The following is a 17,300-nucleotide window of genomic DNA, read 5'->3' on the forward strand; positions in this document are numbered from 1 at the left end:
TTAGATTTCCAGTTAAAAATGGTGCACGTAATTGCGGTTTCATCAGGGCCCTACGAGTTTGAAATACGCAGACTACGTGCAGTGTAGCCCCTAAGAAGTTATCTGAAATCTAAAATGGATAAAGTCAATCGATGCTACATTACATTTATGGGAGATTGTAACTAACCACAATGAGATAACCTTAAATTTAACGATATGGTGCTAACTCGAACTTTGATTTCGATTCTGGAGATTTTTTCACTGTTTATGGCTAAAAAAAAAAACAGTTAAAACTAAAAGATTTCATATACGAGGGTTGGTACTTAAATAGTGGCAACTATTTATTCACAACCGATACAAAAGAGGGACATGTTTGAACCTGTTACTGTTCTTCAGAGTAGTCACCAGCGTTGTGTAGAACCCGTTGTCAGTGATGTGGAAGGCGTAGTATACCGTTAGCAGAGCCTGTTCCGTTCATGATGCCAATGCAGCTGTCTACTGCCTGTCGAATCTCTGGAACAGTTCTGAAGCGAATGCCACGAAGCCAAAACTGAAACACCAGGCCAACGAATGGCGTCATTGTGGGTCGCCTTGAAAGTCGAAAGTGCGTCAGAGCCCCAATATGTTGAAAGTTTTGGTGATTCTCGTGTACGACTGTGATGCTCTTATCCTAACGCATTAAGTTCCTCCGCGGCAGACCGTCAATGCACAGTATTACTGTTCGTTTTTCGAGGATCACCTGCGACCAGCTTTGCGAAAGAACCGGCGACACTTTCTGCGCAACCCACCCATCATTTTGCACGAAAATGCATGGGCGCATACAGCTCAAGCTGTGGCTGCTCTGTTCAGTCGATTGGACTGGGAAGTACTGTACCGTCCAGCATACTCCCGGAATTTAAATCCTTGACAAGGACTTTGATTTGATTCCGAAGATGAAGGAACCACTTCGTGACATTCGCTTCAGAACTGTTCCAGAGATTCGACAGGCAGTAGACCGCTCCATTCGCACCATCAATAGAACAGGCTCTGCTAACAGTATACTACGCCTTCCACATCGCTGGCAACGGGTTCTGCACAACGCTGGTGACTACTTTGAAAGACAGTAACAGGTGCAAACATGTAAATCTTTTGTATTCGTTGTGAATAAGTAGTTGCCAATATTTTAGTTTCAACCCTCGTATTACAGGTATAAGCTCCCAAAAGAAGTAGAAGTTAATGGGTGGAGCCGTTTTTTTATTCTATGCTGCACACAGTTCTGAAAAATCGTTTCGGATCGCCACACTGTGTACCGTGATTCGTCACTCCATACAATGTTTTTACACTATTCAGACGTCCAATGTTTACGCTCCTTACACCAAGCGACTCGTCGTTTGATATTTATCGGCGTGATGTGTGGCTTATGAGCAGCCGCTCGGCCATGAAATCGGAGTTTTCTCACCTCTCGCCAAACTGTCATAGTACTTGCAGTGGATCCTGATACAGTTTGGAATTCCTGTGTGATGGTCGTGATAGATGTCTGTCTATTGCACATTACGAGCTTCTTCAACGGTCGCCAGCCTCTGTCAGTCAACAGTTGAGGTCAGCCTGTGTATTTTTGTGCCGTACGTGTCCTTTTGCGTTTCCACTTCAGTATTACATCGGAAACAGTGGACCTAGGGATGTTTAGGAGTGTGGAAATCGCGCCTACAGACATGTGACACAAGTGACACCCGCTCACCTGATCACGTTCGAAGTCCGTGGGTTCCTCGGAGCGCCCCATTCTGCTTCCTTACGATGTCTAATGACTACTGAGGCCGCTGATGTGGAATATCTGGCAATAGGAGGTGAAGAACACTCAGTACTGTAGAACACTCAGTATAATGTCGTTTATTGAAACTGAACTACACTTCTCGAACCATCACTATATACACACAAAACAAATAACTTGTAGAGCTTCGGTGAGGTCCGTCGTAGCTGGTCCTAGCTCGGCGAGGAACTGGCTGTACTGCTGCTGCGCTGGCCTTATAAAGCCGGCGGAGGCCGGCGGAGTACTCCAACTTTCCCTGTATCTGTGAGGCGACCTCTGCAGAAAAAGGTTCGCATTAGTCTCTAGCAAGTTCTGTTGTTTTGAAAAATTGTTTTCCTCTTGTTTGCGCCTTCAAGTGCTTGTGTATGTTATATGTTACACAGGGGTGTCTCGAGTGTAGTCTGCCTAGCAGGGGCCGTTTGTGGCAGACGTTAACAGGAGGCAGCACAATGCGCAATATGAAAAACGTATGTTTTTGGGGTGTCCGGTTACTTTTGATCACATAGTGAACCTGACCTATCTGGAGGCGTGACTGCTATGGACCGTGTGAACGTTGCTTCCGTGACTCGCTTGTTACAGCTGTCGTGTGTGTTGCGGCTGGCGCCCGTGGGCACCACAGCACTAAGTTTTCTTTTATTTCCTACTTAATTTAATATTTTGAATCTCCGTATCTGGAGACCGAGGTCGCAGTAATTTTTCAATCTCTATTCGATTTCTACGTTTATTAAGGAAATAATAGGAATAAAAAGACCATTAATCTGTTAGTGGAGACACCGGTAGTTTTGAGCTGTTTTGACAGACCGGTTACGCTGCAGTTGAAAAAAAAGAAAAAAGCGGTGTAACGGAAGACCGGTTGGTCCGGCGTCACCCGCCTTCCGTGATGCAAATGCGGCGGAACTGCGTGTTTGTCGGCAGGGTCGCTGGCGGCGCTGCGCGAGCTGCGCCTGGCTGGCTGCGGGCTGCGGGCGCTGCCGGAGCAGCTGTCGCTGCCCGCCGGCCTGCAGCTGCTGGACCTGTCGCGGAACGGCCTGGAGCAGCTGCCGCCGCCGCTGCCGCCCGCGCTGCGCAGCCTGCTGCTGCACCACAACCAGCTGACCGCCACCCTGCGGCTCACGCTGCACGCGGCCGCGCCGCCGCTGCTGCTCGTCGACCTGGCCGACAACCTCATAGACCAGCCCGTCGACGTGCTGCGCGGCGACAAGTGAGTCACTCGCCCAGGGTTTCCAGATGAGGATTCCCTGATTTTAAGATTAAATAACGTGAAACACAATGTTTAGGCAGAAAGCTGTAAGACTTTTATGTGCAAGTTTCGAGGTAATAAATAAAAAACCTGCTAACCTGTGGGACTGTAATCTCTTTACACACAATCCATGAAAAAGGTCTAAAACAATAAAAAAAAGAGACGCATCACGGAAGAATTAGCCGATCTGGACAGAAATCGGTTTATGTGTTATACATGTACAGACAAACAAATAACTACAATCTCGAAAAATTGGTTGATTTATTCAAGACATAGAGAACAAATTGAGCAAACCAATAACTCGTAGATCCCCCTCTGGCCCTTATGCAAGCACTTATTCGCTTTGGCACTGATTAACAGAGTTCTTGGACGACTCCTGAGGTATCTCGTGCCAAATTCTGACAACAAGCGCGTTAGATCCTGAAAATCCCGATGTTCTTGCTAAATACCGAAGTCGTAAATTCGTGCGGTGCGAATGACTGGGAACCCGCAAAAGGAAGGTTCAGCCACCTAATTATAATCGTTTTCCTTGTCCTTCGCGCCGAAGGCACCATTCCTTCGCGAAGTATGAGAATAGCATGTTAAGTGTAGGTAATGTCATGAGTGTATGTGTAGTGAAGTGTAATGCAGATGGAGTCGATTCACTCAAAGGCAGAAGTGCTGTATAGACGACAGATACACAAACAAAAGATACAGCCACTCGATGGCTTTCGCAATACATTTCTTTTTCAAAAACTGTAAGAAAACAAAGCACACACACACACACACACTCAAATGCATACGCCTGTGCTCAGTCGACTGTCAGCTCATATCTGGCCCATAGTGAGTGTACTGAAGTGAGATGGAGTATGAGGTCAGGTGGGATGAGGATGGAGTGAAGTGGAACATAGGGAGAGGGTTGGTGGAAAGTGCCTAGTGGCTCGTGGGAGAGTGAGGAGCCATCTCTGGGCTAGTTAGGAGTACAGGTGCAGGGACCAGACGGCAGATGGCTGCACAAATGATTTCACAGACTAGGGAATGAGATAACAGCACACAACTATGTGATGTAGGAACACAAATTGGGCCTGGGTACTCCTCGGGGCACGAGATGGTGTACGCACGCACACACACACACACACACACACACACACACACACACACACAGGGATTGGGGGGTGGGAGTGAGTTACCTTTGATGTAGTCCAGGAAGGTTACAGGAGCAAACAATGTGCTGTAAGAATAGCTCCCATCTGTGCAACTCAGAAAAGCTGATGGCAGTGGGAGAGATCCAGATTGCACAGATTGTGAAGCAGCTATTGAAATCTCACATGTTGTGCTCTGCTACATGTTGTGCCATTGGGTGGTCCGCATTGTGTTTGGTAACAGTTTGGTGGTGGCTACTCATTCTAGTTCAGATCTCGTTGGCTGTGATAGCAACATAAAACGCTGTGCAGTGGTTGTAGCTCTGCTTTCACAGGTGGCCTGGCCTCTGATGGGGTAGGATAAGCCTCTCACAGGACTGGAGTGGATCATGCTGGGTCAGTGTATTGGGCAGGCCTTGCAAATGCATCTTCCTCAGGGGTATCAGCCCTATGGCAAGGAACTGGGGGAGGGAGTGGTATAGGAATAGGCTAGGATGTTGTGGAGGTTGGGTAGGCGGCAGAACACCATTTTCGGAAGGGTTGGAAGTATCTCCAGTAGGATTTCCATCATTTCAGGGCATGATGGTAGACAACCCTGATGAAGGATGTGGTTCAGAAAATCCAGTCTGGGGTGGTATTGGGTGACAAGGGGAGCGCTTCTTTGTGGTTGGTTCTTGGGATGGATGTGAGGATCAGGTGTGTATGAGGATATGACACGGGAGATATGTTTGTGATTTAGATCTGGGGGGGAGGGGGTATTGCCTGTCTATGAAGACCTTTGTGAGGCATTCAGCAGACTGGGTGTGGGAGTTCTCATCAAAGCAGATGTGTCTACTATGTTTGGCCAAGCTGTGTGGGAGGGATCTTTTGGTGTGATTTCACAGTGCAGGTACTGTTGGTAATTGGTGTGTTTGATGTGGCCTGAGAGGATGGGATCAACATCTAGGAAGGGGTTGAAGTTGAGGATTAATGAAGATAAAGTATCCTGGACTCGGGTCCAGATTACAAAGATATCATCAATAAACATGAACCAGTCCAGGGGCTTAGGGTTTTTGGAGCTAGAAATGTTTCGTATAGGTGGCCCATGAAGAGGTTGGCGTATGAGGGTGCTATGCAGGTGTCCATGGCTGCGCCACAAATTTGTTTATATACCTTCCATTCAAAGGTGAAGCAGTTATGGGTTAGGATGTAGTTGGTTAGGTGAACAAGGAATGAAGTGCTGGTTTGGAATCTGTAGGACACTCAGAGAGATAGTCTTCAATCACAACAAGGCCAAGGGCATGAGCGATGTTGCTGTATAGGGAGGTTGCATCAATAGTGACAAGTAGGGATCTGGGAGCCAAGATTGTGAGGATGGTGGAGAGCCAGTGCAGGAAGAGGTTGGTATGATTAATGTGGGAGGCTAGGTTTTGGGCAATGGTTGGAGATGTTGATCAACAATGGCTGATTTTCTTTTGGTGGGGCGCTGTAACGATCCATAATGGGGTGCCTAGGACTGTTAGGTTTGTGGATTATGGGAAGTATACAGAAGGTAGGTGTGTGGGCTGCTGTTGAGGTGAGTAGGAAGATATATTCAGGAGAGAGGTTCTGGGAATCACTGAAGGGATTTTGCAGGGATTGGAGGTTGTGTTGGACTTTTTGAATGTGATCACTTTGGCAGAACATGTTAGTGGAGGTGCCAGGCATCTGGTAGAGGCCCTCCACCAGGTAGCCACTTTAATTCATCACAACAATGATGTAACCTTTGCCTGCCAGAAGGATGATCTGGTCAGGATCCATTTTTAGGTTCTGTAGGGCAATCCTTTCTTAGGGAGAGAGCTGTAAAAGAATGGTGAGGCCATATTGAAGATGACCATGGGATGGTTAGGTGGGAATATGGGAGCATCATGTTTGGATGGTGTTATGAATTGGGACACGCAGGGATCAATGTTGACATTCAACTGGCTTTGGTTGGAGATGTTGGTGGCATAGAAGTGTTTCCACTGTAGGGAGTGGGAGAAGGAGTGTAGGTCTTTTGCAAGTCCAACATAGTTAAACCTGGGAGTAGGGCTGAATGTGAGGCCTTTGGATGGGACTGACACTTCTGTGGGGCTGATGGTTTTAGTGGAGTGGTTAACAACAGTGCTCCGTAATTGCTTTTGCTCTGGGTTTCGTGGAGTGTTGGTAGGGGGTTTTGGAGAATGTGGTAGGTTGAAATGGTCAGCTAGGCAAGGTCAGGGTGCTATGAGATGTTGACAAGGCAGAACCCTACAGGTAGGATGGGGGTTGGATAGTGGTACTCCAAGGAAGAGGAGGATGTCAGCAGGGTGGACAGCTTGTGGAGGTGGTGCCTGAAATGTTTTTCAAGGTGTTGGAGTGTCAGGATATCATTTTGGGTGATGAGGTGTAGGTAGGGGGGATTTCATAGTAAGAGCATTTTGTAGAGGAAATGGAGGTGTTTCAGGGATGCCTGTGCCAGGGGAAAGTGTTTTGTAGAATCAGGTTTGTGAGGGAAAGGACTAGTGTGATCTGCAAAGGTGAATGTCATTGTGGGAGAAGGAGTGAGATCCAGAAATAGGGATTTTTTTTTTTTTTTGCTTATGACATTGGGGGGGGGGGAGGGGGGAGGAGAAAGAATTCCATGGCTTAGCTTTATGGCACAGAATATAGTACAAGGTTATGATTAAAAATAGGGAAACTTTTCTTATTTGGTGCAGTCTATTAAGAGGAGGGTGGGGAGGTGGGGGGGGGGGGGGTGATACCACTGGGAAAGAAGTTGGCATTGGAAATGGCGAATAAAGGTGTCATGTGGTTGTAGGGGGAGTTGAATAACGTTGATGGGTGTAAGGAATCAAAGGAATTGTATTGGGACCAGGAGTTAGTATTGTGAGGGGGTATACCTAATCACAATAAATTCGATCGCACATGATTTATCGTCACGCATACAAGATAAAAAGGAAACAAGGACCGGAAAATCGGGAGCGATCTGTGAGGGAGGTCGAATTTTGGGTTACTAGAAGTGTGTTATGCGGTTATCGGGAGTCGCACGATATGTGGAGTTGCGTGAGCGGCTGTCGTAACGGTCGCGGTCGATATTATAAGGTGCAACAAAATTCACGTGAGACCACGAGTGTCGCGGCCGTTGATGAGTGTGTCACAAAGGCAAGAGGGAAGAAATATAAGAGGAAAAACCGAACTGACAATAGAGAGGAGATGAATAAAGGAGACAGTAACGAAGGACAGACGACACAGGTTTGGGTGGAAGTGAGCCACTAGGAAGTATAATAATGTGTGGGAAATTCTGTTTGAGAATTACAAATCATTCAGAAATAGAAGAGATGACTCAGGGAAAGGTACAGAGATTCGATAACTCTCGGAATAATTTCCTTTTTCCAATTTGTAGGAAAATAATACACACATTCACTCACATGCACATGCCTGACTCCCTACATTGTGCTCAGTCGACTACCAGCTCTTTCCTGGTCCACGGTAAGTGTACGGGAGTGAGGTGAGGGTGTGGGGAATGGTGTAGTGAGGGATGGGGTGGGGTAGGAGGCAGGGAGAGGGTCGGCGGAAGCGTCTAGCGGCTCGTGGAAGAGTGAGGGGTGCATGTGGAGGTGGCAGGAGGCAGACGGCTGGAAACGCGATTACAGCACAGATAACAGCACACAACTAGCTGCTGTGGAGACACAAATTTGGCAGGGGTACTGCGGCCTCACACATACACTACTGGCCATTAAAATTGCTGCACCACGAATAAATGCAGATGATAAACGGGTATTCATTGGACAAATATATTGTACTAGAACTGTCTTGTGATTACACTTTCACGCAATTTGGGTGTACAGATCCTGAGAAATCAGTACCCAGAACAACCACCTCTGGCCGTAATAACGCCCTTGATACGCCTGGGCATTGAGTCAAACAGAGCTCGGATGGCGTGTACAGGTACAGCTGCCCATGCAGCTTCAAATGATACCACAGTTTATCGAGAGTAGTGACTGGCGTATTGTGACGAGCTAGTTGCTCGGCCACCATTGACCAGACGTTTTCGATTGGTGAGAGATCTGGAGAATGTGCTGGCCAGGGCAGCAGTTGAACATTTTCTATATCCAGAAAGGCCCGTACAAGACCTGCAACATGCGCTCGTGCATTATCCTGCTGGAATGTAGGGTTTCGCAGGGATCGAATGAAGGGTGGAGCCACGGATCGTAACACATCTGAAATGTAACGTCCACTGTTCAAAGTGCCGTCAATGCGAACAAGAGGTGACCGAGACGTGCAACCAATGGCACCCCATACCATCACGCCGGGTGTTACGCCAGTATGGCGATGACGAATACACGCTTCCAACGTGCGTTCGCGACGATGTTGCCAAACACGGATGCGACTATCATGATGATGTAAACACAACCTGGATTCATCCGAAAAAAAATGACGTTTTGCCATTCGTGCACCCAGGTTCGTCGTTGAGTACACCATCGCAGGCGCTCCTGTCTGTGATGCAGCGTCAAGGGTAACCGCAGCCATGGTCTCCGAGATGATAGTCCATGCTGCTGCAAACGTTGTCGAACTGTTCGTGCAGATGGTTGTTGTCTTGCAAACGTCCCCATCTGTTGACTCAGGTGTCTAGACGTGGCTGCACGATCCGTTACAGCCATGTGGATAAGATGCCTGTCATCTCGACTGCTAGTGATACGAGGCCGTTGGGATCCAGCACGGCGTTCCGTATAACCCTCGTGAACCGATTCCATATTCTACTAACAGTCATTGTATCTCGACCAACGCGAGCAGCAATGTCGCGATACGATAAACCGCAATCGCGATAGGCTAAATTCGACCTTTATCAAAGTCGGAAACGTGATGGTACGCATTTCTCCTCCTTACACGAGGCATCGCAACAACGTTTCACCAGGCAACGCCGGTCAACTGCTGTTTGTGTATGAGAAATCGATTGGGATCTTTCCTCATGTCAGCATGTTGTAGGTGTCGCCACCGGCTCCAATCCTGTGTGAATGCTCTGAAATGCTAATAATTTGCATATCACAGCATCTTCTTCCTGTCCGTCAAATTTCGCGTCTGTAGCACGTTATCTTCGTAGTGTAGCACTTTTAATGGCCAGTAGTGTACTATTGGTCTGGGGGTAGGGGGCATTGAGTTACCTTAGGTTTAGGCCAGGAAGGTTACAAAAGCGAAGCATGTCGTCTGGGGTAGCACAGAACAGTGATTCATCACTGAGCATAGTGTGACTCCTTTAACCCATAGTTCATGCTTCCTAGTCTTGATACCACTGAAAAATCAGCCTCTTATGGTGTGTTGGTAATGGTACCCTGTGGATTACTCGTTCTCCTATGATAAATGGAGGTGTGAAGGGGTTGCACTGTGCTTGGTGCACGATACAGCGATCTTCCCTTCTGGTGGCATGACATGTTTGACTGGTATCCTGATGACAAGAATGTCAGCCCTCATATTCCCATACGATCTAATATCAGGCCACTATCACATCCCACAATGCTCCATAAAATTATATTGCACGATTCGACCAGCCAGGAGAACGGAGATCCACACTGAGGCCCCTTTACAAGTCCGCTAGGTGCTGATAACGCTACACACATACATGGCATCCCCTTGTCCTTCAAAGTAACCACTCAACATCTGACACTATTCACGCCCCTTATATGCCCTACCAGGTCCGGTAACAACAGTACACATGGATAACGCCAATGCAGTCTGGTGGCCGTTTTAACTGTCACAAAAAATTGCATCTCCAGTAATTTGCATACCTGTAGATAGCGTGTATGTGTACGAAGTGTTTTTGACATTTGACCATGTCTTCCATGTCCTTTTCTTATCTTTTCTGGCAGCGTAACTTATCCACAAAAGGAATGCCTGATAAAGCATTTGTTCGGCCGATTCTTGAGTATTGTTTATCAGTCTGAGTCCCAAACCAAGCTGGATTAATAGAAAAAATAGGGAATATCCAAAGAAGATGGGCGAGTTTCGCCACGGAATCGTTTACTCTGAGCGAGACCGTTATGCAAATGCCCAGCAAAGTACAGTGGCTGACGTTATAAAAGACACGTAATGCATCACGGACAGGTTTGCTATTGTGATTCCGAGAGATCACTTTGCAGCAACAGTCAGGCAACATTTTACTCTTCCCACTGTGTCTAGGTATACCATCAGATAAATTAGAGCTCATACAGAGCTTCAGCGACGGTCATTCTTCCCATGCTCCATCCATGAATAGAATATGAAAGGATAAAAAAATAGTGGTACCAGAGGTACTCACCACAGCTACCCTACCAGGTGTACACCCTCGAAACAAACCGTACAGTGGCTTGCGTACAGCTGTAGATGTACTTGAATGTTACCTCTGCATGAGAAATTAATTTTCTGCTGAACATAACTTCTCAGGAACTGCCGCCTTACCATTGGTGAGGAGGTTTGTGCACTCTACTATCACCCAGTGAGCTCTTCTAGCGGGAGCTTAAGCCCCTGGCAGGGTCACCAAAGCCAGACAGGTCTCCTGGGCAGCAGTCAGACGAAGAGCAGTCCACAACACAGGGGGCAGGGAGCAGGGGGGGGGGGGGGGGCGGAGGGAGGGCGCTCCTAGGTGTAGGGAAGTCAACTCTCCTAGAGGAGACAGCCTTCATGAAAAGGAGGGAGGACACCCTACAAAACTCCCCCATCGGTTGTGTCATGTGACGGGTCAGAGACACCAAGCCATGTGTAGCCAGGCAGAGGGAGCCCTGGTGTTTCTTTTTATGGCCTATCCCGGGTTCTGCAACTGTATTTCACTTTCGAGCGAAAGTAGCTGTCACAGCATGTACAACGTCTTCGTCTTTACGACATGTACTGGGAAAACCTTATATGTTCACATAGAATAACAGAAATCATATTGCCTTCTATGTTAATTGATTTACCTTCATTATGAGTCAAAGTGCCACAGAAGCTTGCGCAGTATCCTTCCGTGCTGTAAGGCCACACAGTGCAATATGGTTGGCGAAAAATATTTATTGCAACATCGTGATTTTGAAATATCGCCACGTTTAGAAACTACAGTCCTCTCTACACATGACTTGAGGTCACTGACCCCTCACATGACGTTTTGGTCCGTTCTGTCTCCTTAAAAACTAGTCAAGCCATCTCTTTATTCGTCTTCCTAAGGATCTTTTTGCCTCTTGGATTGTATTGTTTCAAGGCTTTGGAAATTATTGCATGATGGTCTATATGTTCTTTCTATCTTAATTGATATTTATTATGCTAACTATGTTTTGCATATTCAGTGAATCTCGGATGTAACCATTTCTGTTTTTGCCTGTCGAAGTATATTCAGCCACGTACCAATAGAAATTCATTTTACATGCTTCTGTTCTTTTTTCGTCTATCTTCTTAGGAGTCCAGTTTTGTAATCCAGGGAGTAATACTGGTATGGCCGTAACCTTATATTACTTTAGTAGAGTATCTCTGTGGACTTTGTTTCCCAACGTTCTGCGTATTTAACTGGGTATATCTGAGCTATATTCCATTCTTCAGGTATATAGTACTTTGCCAGCACATATTAATGAACTCAAGTATTCTTATTTTTGCAATATTTTGTGCAGATTTTAGCACGCATTTTAGCAACTACAGTTTGTAATATCCATTTAAACCTTGTCTGTATGTATGTCTGAGCGTGGCTCTGTGCTCACTCTGTAGCCAAAAAACCATATTTGGATTTGAGTAGTTCTAGAAAAAATTGTATAAATACCAGTTTGTCAATCGGGAAATCTCTCTCGAACCTTTACAGAAGCTGAAATATTTATATGGTACCTGCCTTCTCAGGAAGCTGTCTTAGTATTCTTTGCCCATGTTTGTTTCATGCAGTCTGATGACGTCGCCGTTGAGTGCTCCTAAACAACACACACTTGTTTCATGCACGACAATGTAGCTACCTGCCCACTATCCAGCATTGCTTTGTGTTTGTGGCCAATAGTTTGGTGGGTGTGGATGCCTATGCAAGATTGTGTCCCTTTGTGTTTGCTGAAGGAGCTGTTGACGCAGTTGTCTTGCGACTGCATGTCCTCTTTTGTGTTTATGTCCAGCTGTCTGGTAAGGAAGATGTTGATTCAGATGTCTGGTTACTAACTGACACTCCTTTGAGTTTGTTCTCGACAGTCTGGTGAAGGAGTTGTTGACATAGTTCTGTGGTCATTTTCGGCACACCTTTGTGTTTGAGCCTGGCAGTCTGTTGAAGGAGCTGTTTTTGCAGTCCTGTGGTCACTGACTGCACTACTTTGTTTTTTGTGCCCAGCAGACTGCCGAAGGAGCTGTTGATGAATTTATCTGGTCCATACCTGGTGCCTCTTTGTATTTGTGGCCAGCAGTCTGGCAAAGGAGCTGTTGACACAATTGTCTAGTCAATAGCAATTGCTCCTCTGTGTCTGTGCCCGGCAGTCTGGCAGAGAAGCTGTTGACGCAGTGCCCTGGTCAATACCTTGTGCTGCTTTGTGTGTTTGCGCCCACCAGGCTGGCGGATGAGCCGTGGACAGAGTGGCTCAACCTGAGCTGGAACCAGCTACAGACGCTGCCCCGCTCAGATGCAAGACGCCTCCAGCGGTCTGCCTCGTATGCCGTAGTCCTGCACGACAACCCCTGGGATTGCTACGTGTGCGAGACGGCACCTCTCAAGGAATGGATCCTACAGCCTGAGGTACGTTGCGCAAGCCACCGTCCTCTTTCCTACATAAATCAGGTCTAATCTCATTGGAGAAAAATAATACCTTGCTTGTAATAACGCTTAATGCCTCCGTGACCAACTGTAGTTAACTGTGAATTGGGCCTTACGAAGTTCTTGATGTAAAAATACGACAATAATTCACTTATTCTAATACAAAACTCCTGTTGATACGTCAGTTTATGTATCACGCTTGAACTTTGTACATTATGTAAGGCGATCCCGTTTTAGAGCCAGAGATTAATAGGGCTTTGGAATGCCTGTGATCAACTAAGACAGAAAACATACGAGATAACATTACTTACGAACTGCTAAAAGCATTGTGTACACTACTGTTGTGAAGTATTGTCTATAGAATTTTGAGAAGCTGGTAGAGAACATCTCAAAACCCATTCGTCTCTGAAATTTCAAATATTTATCAAAGAAAGATAGTCCACAAATGAGCAGAAACGTTTTAATGAATGACAAAATCGTTTCTAATATTGTAATTCAAGGAAATACATCAGCAGTATGTACATATCAGTGCAGTGACATCCCATGTCACTGACGATAACATTAAATATTTTGATGATATTTCGATTTAATTTGGTCATAGAGTAAAATATTGTGTGTCACAGGCGTATATTCAGTATTCATACTCTAAATGATCTTGCACTGTTTGACTGTTCCAGCAGTTCTTCGGAGAGTATTTTATAAATTATGAATGAAACACACAGAACAATAGTTATTATTTGTTATGTGAACCGAATTATCAGATTAATAAGTCACAGCTGCAAAATACTAAAGCGAATTCTTTACAGACGAATGGAAAACCTGGTAGAAGCCGATCTCGGGGAAGATCAGTTTGTATTCCGTAGAAATATTGGAACACGTGAGGCAAAACTGACCCTACGACATGTCTTAGAAGAAAGATTAAGGAAAGGCAAATCTACGTTTTTAGCATTTGTAGACTTAGAGAAAGCTTTTGACGATGTTGAGTGGAATACTCTCACTCAAATTCTAAAGGTGGCAGGGGTAAAATACAGGGAGCGAACGGCAATTTACAATTTGTACAGAAACCAGATGGCAGTTATAAGAGTCGAGGGACATGAAAGGCAAGCGGTGGTTTGGAAGGGAGTGAGACAGGGTTGTAGCCTATCCCCGATGTTATTCAATCTGTATATTGAGCAAGCAGTAAAGGAAACAAAAGAAAAATTCGGATTAGATATTAAAATCCATGGAGAAGAAATAAAAACTTAGACATTCTCCGATGAGCAGTTGAACGGAAGGGACAGTGTCTTGAATGGAGGGTACAAGATGAACATCAACAATAGCAAAACGAGGATAATGGAATGTAGTCGAATTAAGTCGGGTGACGCTGAGGGAATTAGATTCGGAAATGAAATACTTAAAGCAGTAAAGGAGTATTGTTATTTGGGGAGCAAAATAATTGATCATGGTCGAAATAGAGAGGATGTAAAATGTAGACTGGCAATGGCAAGGAAGCGTTTCTGAAGAAGAAAAGTTTTTTAACATCGAGTATAGATTTAAATGTCAGGAAGTCGTTTCTGAAAGTATTTGTATGGAGTGTAGCCATGTATGGAAGTGAAACATGGATGATAAATAGTTTGGTCAAGAAGAAAATAGAAACTTTGGAAATGTGGTGCTACAGAAGAATGCTGAAGTTTCGATGGGTAGATCACATAACTAATGAGGAGGTACTGAATAAAATTGGGGAGAAGAGGACCTTGTGGCACAACATGACTAGAAGAAGGGATCGGTTGGTAGGATATCTTCTGAGGCATCAAGGGATCACCAATTTAGTATTGGAGGGCAGCGTGGAGGGTAAAAATCGTAGAGGGAGACCAAGAGATGAATACACTAAGCAGATTCAGAAGGGCAGTAGGTACTGGGAGATGAAGAAGCTTGCACAGGATAGAGTAACATGGAGAGCTGCATCAAACCAGTCTCAGGACTGAAAACCACAACAAGAACAATATGTGAACCAGTTTTCGGCTGTCACCTTATCGTAAGGTATAAAGATAAGTATGTGATGCAGTGAAATTTTGGTAGATCAAAGATTTTAAACTAGTGCATCTACAGAGTATCTCAATTTTCAGAGACGAAAAATAATGTTAGGAATAAAACAAGAGGGGTTATTTCAGTGTGAATGCGCTGTAAGATTACTTAACTAAGATAAAATATGTGACACATTAACTAATGAAGTGTAGACAAACTACAACGGTTGTACATATAAGAAAATATATCAACAATAAACTTCGGTGACGTGTTCCAAAGATGTCGCTGAACAAAATATGCTTGTCTTTAATAGTTCCTCAGTTTCAAACTGAGAAGATGTAATAGTGATATTAAGCAACTCGGGAAAGCAGCGTTTATTACACAAAGTAAATTTTTTTAACATATCGAAAGAACTTATAGGAACTGAAATAAATGAAAATGAGGCATGTGAGTAAGACCGGTAATTTACAACATAGCCTGGACAGTATTATGAGTAGGCTAGTATCTGTAGTTAGAAGTGGCGAGTAATGGAACTGTATCTGGACACTCAGTACTAAGCTTCGGTTGATGGACATGTGCTTAGTAATTTTCATTATTTCAATATAATTCATCTTCCTTCCTTTCTGAATGTGATTGTAGCCTTCTTTAAGCAGGTGATTTGCAAAAGTAGTGTTTTCTTTTCTAAGTTTACAACTTCTCCGATGTTACTTCAAGTGGGTACATATTGTCCTGCCAGATTGGCCTGTCGCCACAGTTACAAGTAATTTTGTAGCTGCCACTATTTTCCAAAGCTGGAGTGCTGTCTTTAGCATTGGACAAAAAGTGTCCAACAGTGTTGTGATTTTGCTTTCCTGGATTTAAGCTTTCTGGCTATATCCAATGATATCTTAGGATTTTGTTAGACCCCCCCCCCCCTTGGCCCTTACAGCAGCCTTCACTTCAATCAATTTTCTAATGGTACTGATGTCAGTCTCATGGTGCCACGCTTTCACAGTCACCTCCAACAGGCTTCTTCTTCTGAACCCCTTTCCCAACCAGTCAGCACAAATTCTCAATTTGATTAAGGTTTGGCGAATTTCCAGACCATGGAATGTTCTCTGTTACCCAATTCAGTCACGACAGAACGAATCTGAAATTTATATCTGGGCAATATGTAACAGCAGAATCCTCTAAAGTTGTATTACAGAGATAAAATAACCGAAACTTAACTTTTTGATGCACGGCATAGAATCACATCTTATTGGAAAATCAGAAAAAGCATCACATGCAGTGACCATCAAAGGGTGCCGAATCATAACTTCGTACTGATCACGGTTCATTGTTCCCTGAACGATGTAAACCCTCCTAAAACCTTGGTATGTCATTGCTCCCCATACCATTACCGACGGAGCATGTGTCATGGTTCGCACAAGGCAGTCAGGTTCCAACCTTTCATTGGGTTCGAGCATGACGAGCTGTAGTCTGTCTTTCACCATGGAATATTGGCTTTCATCTGAAAATGCCGCATAGTGAACTTGGTAACAAAAAGCTTATTCAAATTCGTTTGCATATTCTATAGATCCATGTAAATACCATCAGACCTTCGGAAAAATGCCATCCTTGCATCCTCAAAGATACCAAGGGCAAGCAAGTACGAGAACCATCACATAGTCAATTCAACATCTCATGCATGCAAATTAATAACAATATTATACAGAAGAGGAAAATAAAACTGAGTTTCCAGATGATGATCAGTTTGGCTTAAGAGAAGGTAAGAGGAGGAGAGAGGCAGATCCGATGTTGAACATCATAATGGAAGCAATACTTCATGAAAATAAAAGCACATTCATTGCATTTGTCGACTTAGAAAAAGTTTTCGCCAGTGTAATCTGTTGCACCAGATTCGAGATTCTTGGGAAGATAGGTATAAGCTGTAGAGAAAGAAAGGTAATGTACAAAAAAAAGTCCGAACAGGCCATGAAGATCCAACGGTACCGACTGACCGCCGTAACATCCTCTGCCTGTAGGCGTCACCGGATACTGATTGGAGGAGCATGTGGTCAGCACACCACTCTCCTGTTGTCAGTTTTCGTGACCGATGAATCTACTTCGTAATCAAATAGTTCCTCACTTGGCCTCACAAGGGCTGAGTGCACCACGCCTGCTAAAAGCACTCGGCAGACCCTGGCGATGAGCCATGCACGTGTTAGCCAAACCCGACAGCGCCCAACTTCGGTGGTCTGACGGGAGCCGGTGTCATCACTGCAGCAAGGCTGTTGGTCAGGTAATAGGCCATGAACAGTAACCAAGAGGGACCATCGGGAGCCGAACGGAGTGGCCGAGCGGTTCTAGGCGCTACAGTCTGGAACCGCGCGACCGCTGCGGGCGCAGGTTCGAATCCTGCCTCGGGCATGGGTGTTTGTGATGTCCTTAGGTTGGTTAGGTTTAGGTAGTTCTGAGTTCTAGGGGACTGATGACCTCAGCAGTTAAGGCCCATAG

At 45.2% G+C, this 17,300-nt stretch overlaps 1 protein-coding gene across 1 annotated transcript in view; it reads left to right on the top strand.

Moving 5' to 3' along the window:
- Window positions 1-2,830: 2,830 nt before the first annotated feature.
- The window catches only part of LOC124788462 (toll-like receptor 2), a 149,651-nt gene continuing 135,181 nt past the window's right edge, over window positions 2,831-17,300 (top strand). Inside the window, exons 1-2 of the mRNA XM_047255732.1 lie at window positions 2,831-2,966; window positions 12,617-12,800. The gene's annotated coding sequence lies outside the window, so the exon portion shown is untranslated. The remainder of the gene's footprint in view (window positions 2,967-12,616; window positions 12,801-17,300) is intronic.

Source organism: Schistocerca piceifrons, chromosome 3 (assembly GCF_021461385.2).
Source record: "Schistocerca piceifrons isolate TAMUIC-IGC-003096 chromosome 3, iqSchPice1.1, whole genome shotgun sequence".
Taxonomy (NCBI): domain Eukaryota; kingdom Metazoa; phylum Arthropoda; class Insecta; order Orthoptera; family Acrididae; genus Schistocerca; species Schistocerca piceifrons.